Here is an 8,179-nt window from a genome sequence, read left to right on the forward strand (position 1 = left end):
CGCAGGCCACGCTGAGTGGTGGGGAAAGGGAAAGGCAAAAGGGAAGTCAATCAAGCTGATGATGCTTTCTCTTCTTGGAGCTACAGCACCGGCCCCAGAGCAAAATCTGGAAGTTGTTCCAGCAGCCCCTCTGGCACCCGCTACATCTCTGGAGCCTGAGCTGGTCTCCACCATCCCTGCTGCAGCAGCTCACAGTGGGTTAGGGAGACCAGTGACCCCAGCTGACCCGTTGGGACCAGGGCAGATGGTCGTCAGGGCCCTCGTTCACTTCTCTGCCACGGAAGAGCCACCTGGCATTTTGCCTTTACTGGATGACCAGCAGGTTGCTGTCCCTGAGCTGCTGCCCCCTGCCTCCGTGGAGCAAGCAGGCTGGGCCCACAAGCTGCCGCCCCCTGTCTCCATGGAGCAAGCAGGCTAGGCCCCTGAGCAGCAGCTCGTGCTGGTTGGACCCCCAGAGCATATATCCCCCTCCCCAGTCATTTCCTTTTTTATCATATTTGTATTCTGTGTTCACCTCTATAATTACTTCATAGATTTAATTTATTAAATAAAGTAGAATTTGAGTTTATATAACATTTTACTCGCATCCTTTGCAGTGGGATATGGAGGTCTCATTAGGTCCATCCAGAGTGTTGCACTACCATGTCATTCTACGACATTTCCGTCACAGAGACACCCGCACTCCTCATCGCTCACTGCTCTGTCCCTCCCCCAGTCCCTGCAACCACTGCTCTTCTCTCTGTCTTGGCCACTTCACCTCAACTTGGATTTTCCTCTGCCTGGAAAACTACAATATGGCCTTCTGTGTGTGTCTGCAGAACATAAGAGTGATTCCCCTCTTTTCAAACTTTTTTAGAGACGATATAGGTATTTTCGTTTTTCTGAATCTTCTGCTAAAAGAAACAATGAAACAGCACAACACAAAACAAATGACTCTTTTCTCTGGTACACCGCCAGCTAACTGCAGAGAATGACCCTCCCTTTTGAGAAAGAGCAGAGCTGCTACTCTGTGTGGTGTGCGACGTGCTGGAAAGAGCCGCTGGTACCCACAGAGCAGTGGCCCTCCCAATACCTGGTTGTGTATACTGGTCTGCACACAACACACAACCCCCAGGAGTCCACAGAATAGTGACCTTGGACTGATAGACACCCTTTCAATACAGGCAGACCCCCCAAATAGATTTCATTATCCCGTGTACTGTTCATCTGAAATATCATTGTTCTTTGTGATTCACCTGAAAATGCTCCCCCCTGGGGACAGACATGGAGGCAGAGAAGTCAGAGGACAGGGTACGCATCCAAACCAAAATCCCAAGGAACCCATGTGGGAACCTGGGTCCTGGGCTGCCAGCTCCTGTCCGAGATCAGTCAGACTCCTTGTCCACCTGCGACCTGGCAGTCCTGCCCAAGACAGGCCTGCTCCCACACGGCAGGCTGGCCAAAAGCCACTAGGAGTGGGAGTCCTTGGTCAATGGGGTGAACATTTCTGGACTTCTTTGGGGAGCTGGACACCCGGAACACCAGGTAACAAGAACTATCGGAGCGCCAGCATGGCCTGGCCAACGGCAGTGGTGTGCACACGCTCGGCTCCTGCGCCGCCGAGGAGACCACTTCTCCCCCACTGGTGTGGGACCGGGCCTTTCTGACATGCTGGGTTTCAAGTGACAGGTCAGTGTATCGGGCTGAGTACTCAAGAGGATAAATGAGTTCCCTCTGCTGGCTGAGCCCTCACCATTAGGTAGAACGGCCATGGTTTCATAGCAACCATTCCAATCTATGCCTACAGGGCCCTGAGATATGAATTCTATTACTGTTTCAGGCCTTTTTGGTCTTTTTCACTACCACAAGGACAAGTCAGTAAGTTAGATGATAGACAAATGAATTCCATTCATCCTGGATTTTTCTGCTATTCTTTACGTGAAAGTACTTTTAAAATATATATATATATATATATCTCACATAGCACTATACAAATGCTAGTTATTACAAATTACATCCAAATGAAGCTAGATGTCTCAGAAACTGGCATTCTTATTGTTTATTTTTATTTAAAAAAATCAGTCATTTTCCTACTTGGCTCAGAATCAGAAAGTTTCATCATAGTTCAGTTTTAGGATTCCTCTAAAGTGATCTAGAAACAAAGACAGTAATACACATTCTTCCAACTTCAATACCGAAGTATATACAACACTCATCAGCAGCTGAAACACTTTCATGAGCAGACAATGACCAACTACAGAATGTCCTGGTGGGTTACAGTCCCGAAGGTGGTGAGAAGACCTACTCTCGGACACCCGTGGTTTGGCTGAAGGAGTCTCTCATGTTCAATGAAAACTGAGTTCTGACATCCTGCCTTTTTAGACAGAGTTAACAAGATTAAGAAAGGGGATTTAGTAAAGCTTTTCAAAAGGCCCCACACTTTGACCTGTTTTTTCTGGTGAAAAATGCACACGAAGTCTAAGCATGTACATGTGTGGTAAATGACAGCTTTTCTAAAGCAAGAGCATGAACATCCAAATCTCATGGCTGGCCCACTTGAGAACCTTCTTAATAGTCATGGACAGAATGGCTTTATTCATTTTTATAAACAGATACACCAAGTCTTTTTAGCTTAGTTCTTACTATTAAATTTACCTTTAATAAGGTAAAGGGTTTATTTTTTAAGAATGTTTTAATTTTTTAAAAATTACAAAAAATCTTTTTTACAAACTCATGGCCCGGAGAACAAGACCTGAGCTGAGATCCAGGGTTGGACGCTTAACCGACTGAGCCACCTAGAGGCCCCTTAAATTTATCTTTCAAAATATAATAACCTAAGGAAAAAATTACCCTTTTCTTCTATAACTTGATATGCCATTCCCACTTTCATCTCTGACCAGTACCTTCCCCCTCACACCCTGGACAAATGAATTTACTATATTCCATAATGAGAAATGTTGTCATTACGATTATTATATGAAACTGCTGAAATGCTCTCAGTACCTTGGAAGCCCAAGCCACATGACCCACGACTGGGACCAGCTGCAGTCCTACTCATTCTCACTGAAGGTGCCTGGCTGCTCTTTAGTAGCCTGGGCTGCCTCCTCGACAGTCTGGACCTCTAGTGCTTTCAGGACAATAGCAGGGGACGCGGCGCTGACTTTTAGCATAGCCATGGCCTCACTCTGACTTCAATCGTTCAAATCAATGCCATTGATATTCAGCAATATATCACCTGTCCAAAGGAATAAACAAGAAAATGAAATGAGCTACCAAGTCATTACCTTCCCTATGCATCCTGTTATTTGTAATTTTTTCACATCTCTGTCATTCTTACGATATCGAGGGAAAAATCCAATTCATGGAAAACATTCCAAAACAACTCAAAACTTTAAGATATTTTCATCATATATAGGAAAAAATGTGGCTTGAGGCACTGTGATGTGACTGGAAGTCCAAGTCATTAGACCTCGTTTTGCTAATGTGCAGGACCTGGGCATGTTCATTTCTCTTCTTTGGGCTTCAGTGATTTCTGTAGTTCTTTCCTGCTCAAAAATTATTTGATCTTTTGCTCTTAGAAATGAATTTTTAACATAAACTGTTTTAGAGTTACACAGTTTTATAGATATAGTCCTACAGAGTTTGCTCAGCGTGAATGTATCAGAATACTTAAAGAGAAGAGATCCTTGGGTCTACACAAAGAAATGAAACTTGTGATTTGAGCATCTTTTCCTTAAGGAAGAAAAAAAAGTGTTTGTTGCCCTGCCAAGTAATATAATAAAAAAAAAGGGCCACGAGGATTATATAAAAGGTTAGGAAGGAAAAGATGAGTGTTTTATTTTTTGGAGGGTTTTTTCCAACATAAAATAATGCAATGATCTAAATAAACATTAGAAAATAACGGAAAGGGCGCCTGGGTGGCTCAGTGGGTTAAAGCCTCTGCCTGCAGCTCAGGTCATGATCCCAGGTCCTAGGATCGAGCCCGCATCGGGCTCTGCTCAGCCGGAAGCCTGCTTCCCCCCCACCCACCCCCCGACTGCCTCTCTGCCTACTTGTAATCTCTGTCTGTCAGATAAATTAATAAATTCTTAAAAAAAAAAAGAACGAAAACATCATCAAACTGCAGCAATTTTCCTTCCCATTAGGCGTTTTTCTAACCTTAGAGAGAGGTTTTACACTTATATATGGAAGGGACAATTTAGAAGATTTTTAAAAAATCATATTTAATAGAAAATTTGGGGACTATTTGTTACTTTTTTCAAACATGAGTGGCATGCAGGGAGAAGATGGGAGGAGTTTCACTGTTCCCAGCCCTCCCTATCTTACCTTTCTTGATGCGTCCATCACGTGCCAGACAGCCATGAGCTGGCACACTGGTTACAAGGATGGGCAGTTCACCACTCTTGCTTCCTCTGCCCCCTGCCACTGTCATTCCCAGGGACTCAGGTGGTTCCTTCTTTACAGTAATGTGTTTTTCTTGGCATGTAACACACTGGGTAAGATCCTAACACAGGAGAAGAAAATTCATTGCAAAATAAATAATACATAGCTGAAGTAAAGTAAGGAAACTGAAGGAAAAAATACCATGGCAATGATAAAGTCACTGTTAAAATCAGTTACTGTAGAAATAATACACAGTTCCTCATGGTACAAACATGACACCGAACACTGGGGATCACAATGTCAGACTTTGGACGGCTGTATTTTCATATGACTATGTATGGAACAGAAAAAACTCAGGACTGTTGACATATGGAAGTCAAAATAGGGCCAATTCTACAAAGGTCAATAATGCACTTGAGTTTTAAGATTCTGAAGACAAGCTAATTAATTTTATTTCTCTCTCTCTCCTCTATTCTTTGAGAGAAATGGTGACAGAACAGTACAAAAGTAAAGTGCAGATTTTGTTCACTGCCAGAAAAAAGCTATAGATCTATCTTCTGTTTCTTACTCATGAGAATGCTCGGTCATGAAATGGGTGCAAACTCATCTTCACAATCTTCACGGAAAGCTATAAGGATATGAAATAACTGAATTTTTGAAAAAGTTAAGGAAGAGAACAATTTTCCAACAAACTGTGTTCTCAGGAAAAAGCAATTTTTACCGATATTGATTGTTTCTATTTATGGGGACATCCTAGAAGAAAAGGAAAATTTAAAACACCACCCTTTTTTAAAATTAGAATGCTATAAAAAACAAGGTGTACCTATGCAATATTAATATTAAAATAGCAATAGTAACTAATATTGAAGATTTACTATGTGTAAAGCAAATGGCTTCACATGTATTATTTCATTACATGGTTTCATTACATTTCATTACAATGGTCCGGAGTGTAAATCCTATGGTTGGCCCCATTTTATAAACAAGGGAATAGCCTTATTAGAAAGGTCATGTAGGGGCGCCTGGGTGGCTCAGTGGGTTAAGCCGCTGCCTTCGGCTCAGGTCATGATCTCAGAGTCCTGGGATTGAGCCCTGCATCGGGCTCTCTGCTCAGCGGGGGCCTGCTTCCTCCTCTCTCTCTGCCTGCCTCTCTTCTTACTTGTGATCTCTGTTTGTCAAATAAATAAATAAAATCTTAAAAAAAAAAAAAAAGGAAAGTTCATGTAATTTGCTCCAAATTATATAGCTACGCATGATCACACTGGGATCTGAGGTGATTCAAGTTTAAAAAAAATACACATACACACACATAGTGTATATACATAAACATGTATTCATATGTAGTTGTGTATGTTCATACAGCATGATGCTATATGCATCCACACTACAAGGGTGCTATCCCATTAGGTGTAATAATGGAAGCTCCTATCTCAAAAGGTTCCATAACACATATACTGTAACAGCATAGTGTAGATAACAAGATAACTATTACCACGACTAACAATATCAACAGCAGAACTAGATGAATTCTTTTGCTAGAACTGTAACATTTCCTTTAGTGACACTGCTTCAGAGCGGACAGGTACGACGTGTCAGTCAAGCCCTGCACCGGCAGGGGTGTCTGCTCTTCTCTGCTCCTGAAACCAACACTCTGAAATTTTCTTGAGGGCACTACTTAAATAGCCTAGAGTTCCTAGAATTTTGACCTCATAGAAAACCTGTAAACGTCCACAGGTGGTATCATAGCATATGACATCTATGTTCGCATCCTTCCAAACTGGGTAAGACCCACGTTATTATGAAGACAATCCAGGTAAACTCAGCTGGGAGCAAATTGACTTCAACGCTTGTGTCTGTCAGGTATCGAGTCAATTAGGGGTGGTTGTTTTATTCCTCCATATGGCTGAGATGTATGCATTTTAGCCAAACTTCAGGGATTACTCTTGGTATACTTCATGGAAACTTCTAAGGGCTTAACACTGTATGAATGTTTCCAAGCAGGGGCCACGCAGGGGCTTAGTAATAGAGTAATGTGTGCTTTAATTTTTAACAATGATTATCCTCTGAACAGGTTGTTTTGATGAATTTGTATTTGTTCTCCCTAGGAGACCTTTATTTTTTTAAAGTAGGATTTGACATCACAAATGCTGTATGTTAATGGTAAATTGCTAAATTAATGCTTAAAATTACATTTCATGTGGCTGTTCTAACAAGCAGGTTTACAGAGCACCTAGAGTAAGAATTCAGCATTGCTATTTAAAACACCACCACTTAAAATTAAGGAAGAGGAACTAGTAAAAAGAAAAATATTTGTGCCCAAAACAAACAAAAGGACATAAATCGTCCTCTATATGAACGCTGAAATGGTTAAGTAGTTCTTAAGACAGTCTTAAATTTGTAGCATTGTCTTTGAGCACCCATATTTCCACTTTCTGTAGAATTCATGGATTCAGTTACCAACTTTTGCCTTAATTATGATTCTTTAGGAATATGTATATATATGTAACTTGTAAAGCAAGGACCAGCGATATGAACAACTCCTATTCAAATTCCTTTTCGAAACAATAACTGCTTTTCGTAGTCATCATTGTGAAAGCAAAATTATAGGTTCCCTTCACACATTTCATTTTCTGTTCAAAAATAAGATGAAGTTTGTGCTTATAATTTTTTAAAAGTTTTAACTTAACAAAGACCACTGACAAGTCTATACTTCAGCTCAGAAAACAAGATAAACCTGATGGGCCAAAAATACTTGTGCCTTTAAATGATGCTTTCTTGGGGCGCCTGGGTAGCTCAGTGTGTTGAGCCACTGCCTTCGGCTCGGGTCATGATCTTGGGCTCCTGGGATCGAGTCCCGCATGGGGCTCTCTGCTCAGCGGGGAGCCTGCTTCTCTCTCTCTCTCTCTCTCTGCCTGCCTCTCTGCCTACTTGTGATCTCTGTGTGTCAAATAAATAAATAAAATCTTAAAAATAAATAAATACATAAATAAATAATGCTTTCTTGGGCTCCTGTGACATTACAGAGTTATTCTCTCAAATTGTACTTACATTAAGAAGCCACTTTAGGGACGCCTGGGTGGCTCAGTTGGTTGGACGACTGCCTTCGGCTCAGGTCATGATCCTGGAGTCCCGGGATCGAGTCCCGCATCGGACTCCCAGCTCCATGGGGAGTCTGCTTCTATCTCTGACCTTCTCCTCGTTCATGCTCTCTCTCACTGTCTCTCTCTCGAGTAAATAAATAAAATCTTAAAAAAAAAAAAAGCCACTTTAAGCTAAACATGTGTTTCTCAAGTCATTCTCCTTAAGTAAAATTAAATTGCTTTGCTAAATTAAAACTTATTTACTGGTCTACTTAAAAACTATAGGAAGTAAAAACAAACAAACAAACAAAAAATCTATAGGAAGTTTCCGATGTGTGATTTTCACACAGTTGGTAAATAGCATCATTGTAAAAATTCTGGCCTACTAGAAGTTGAGTTCAAATGAAAGATCAAATGAAGTAAATAACACTGAGAACACAGTAAAGTGCCACTGTTTTTTGATTTCTACTGATTTCTGCATCCAAAGTGAGACAGCAGCAGAATTTTTGGCACAGATAAATGACCTAGGAATATATTATCAAAGCACTGATATATGAAAGATGCAGCAAAAAGCTCAACATACGGGAATTTAAAATGATCTAGGGTAGTATTCCTATGAACTGTAACATAAAAAGAAATGCTTTCTGTGTTTTGCATGTACGTATCAGAAAGTATGATTTCTGCTTCATATTCACATAGAGAATTCTGTTGTTGTAGGCAACCTGCCCAACCGCTAA

Source organism: Mustela lutreola, chromosome 13 (genome assembly GCF_030435805.1).
Source record: "Mustela lutreola isolate mMusLut2 chromosome 13, mMusLut2.pri, whole genome shotgun sequence".
Lineage (NCBI taxonomy): Eukaryota > Metazoa > Chordata > Mammalia > Carnivora > Mustelidae > Mustela > Mustela lutreola.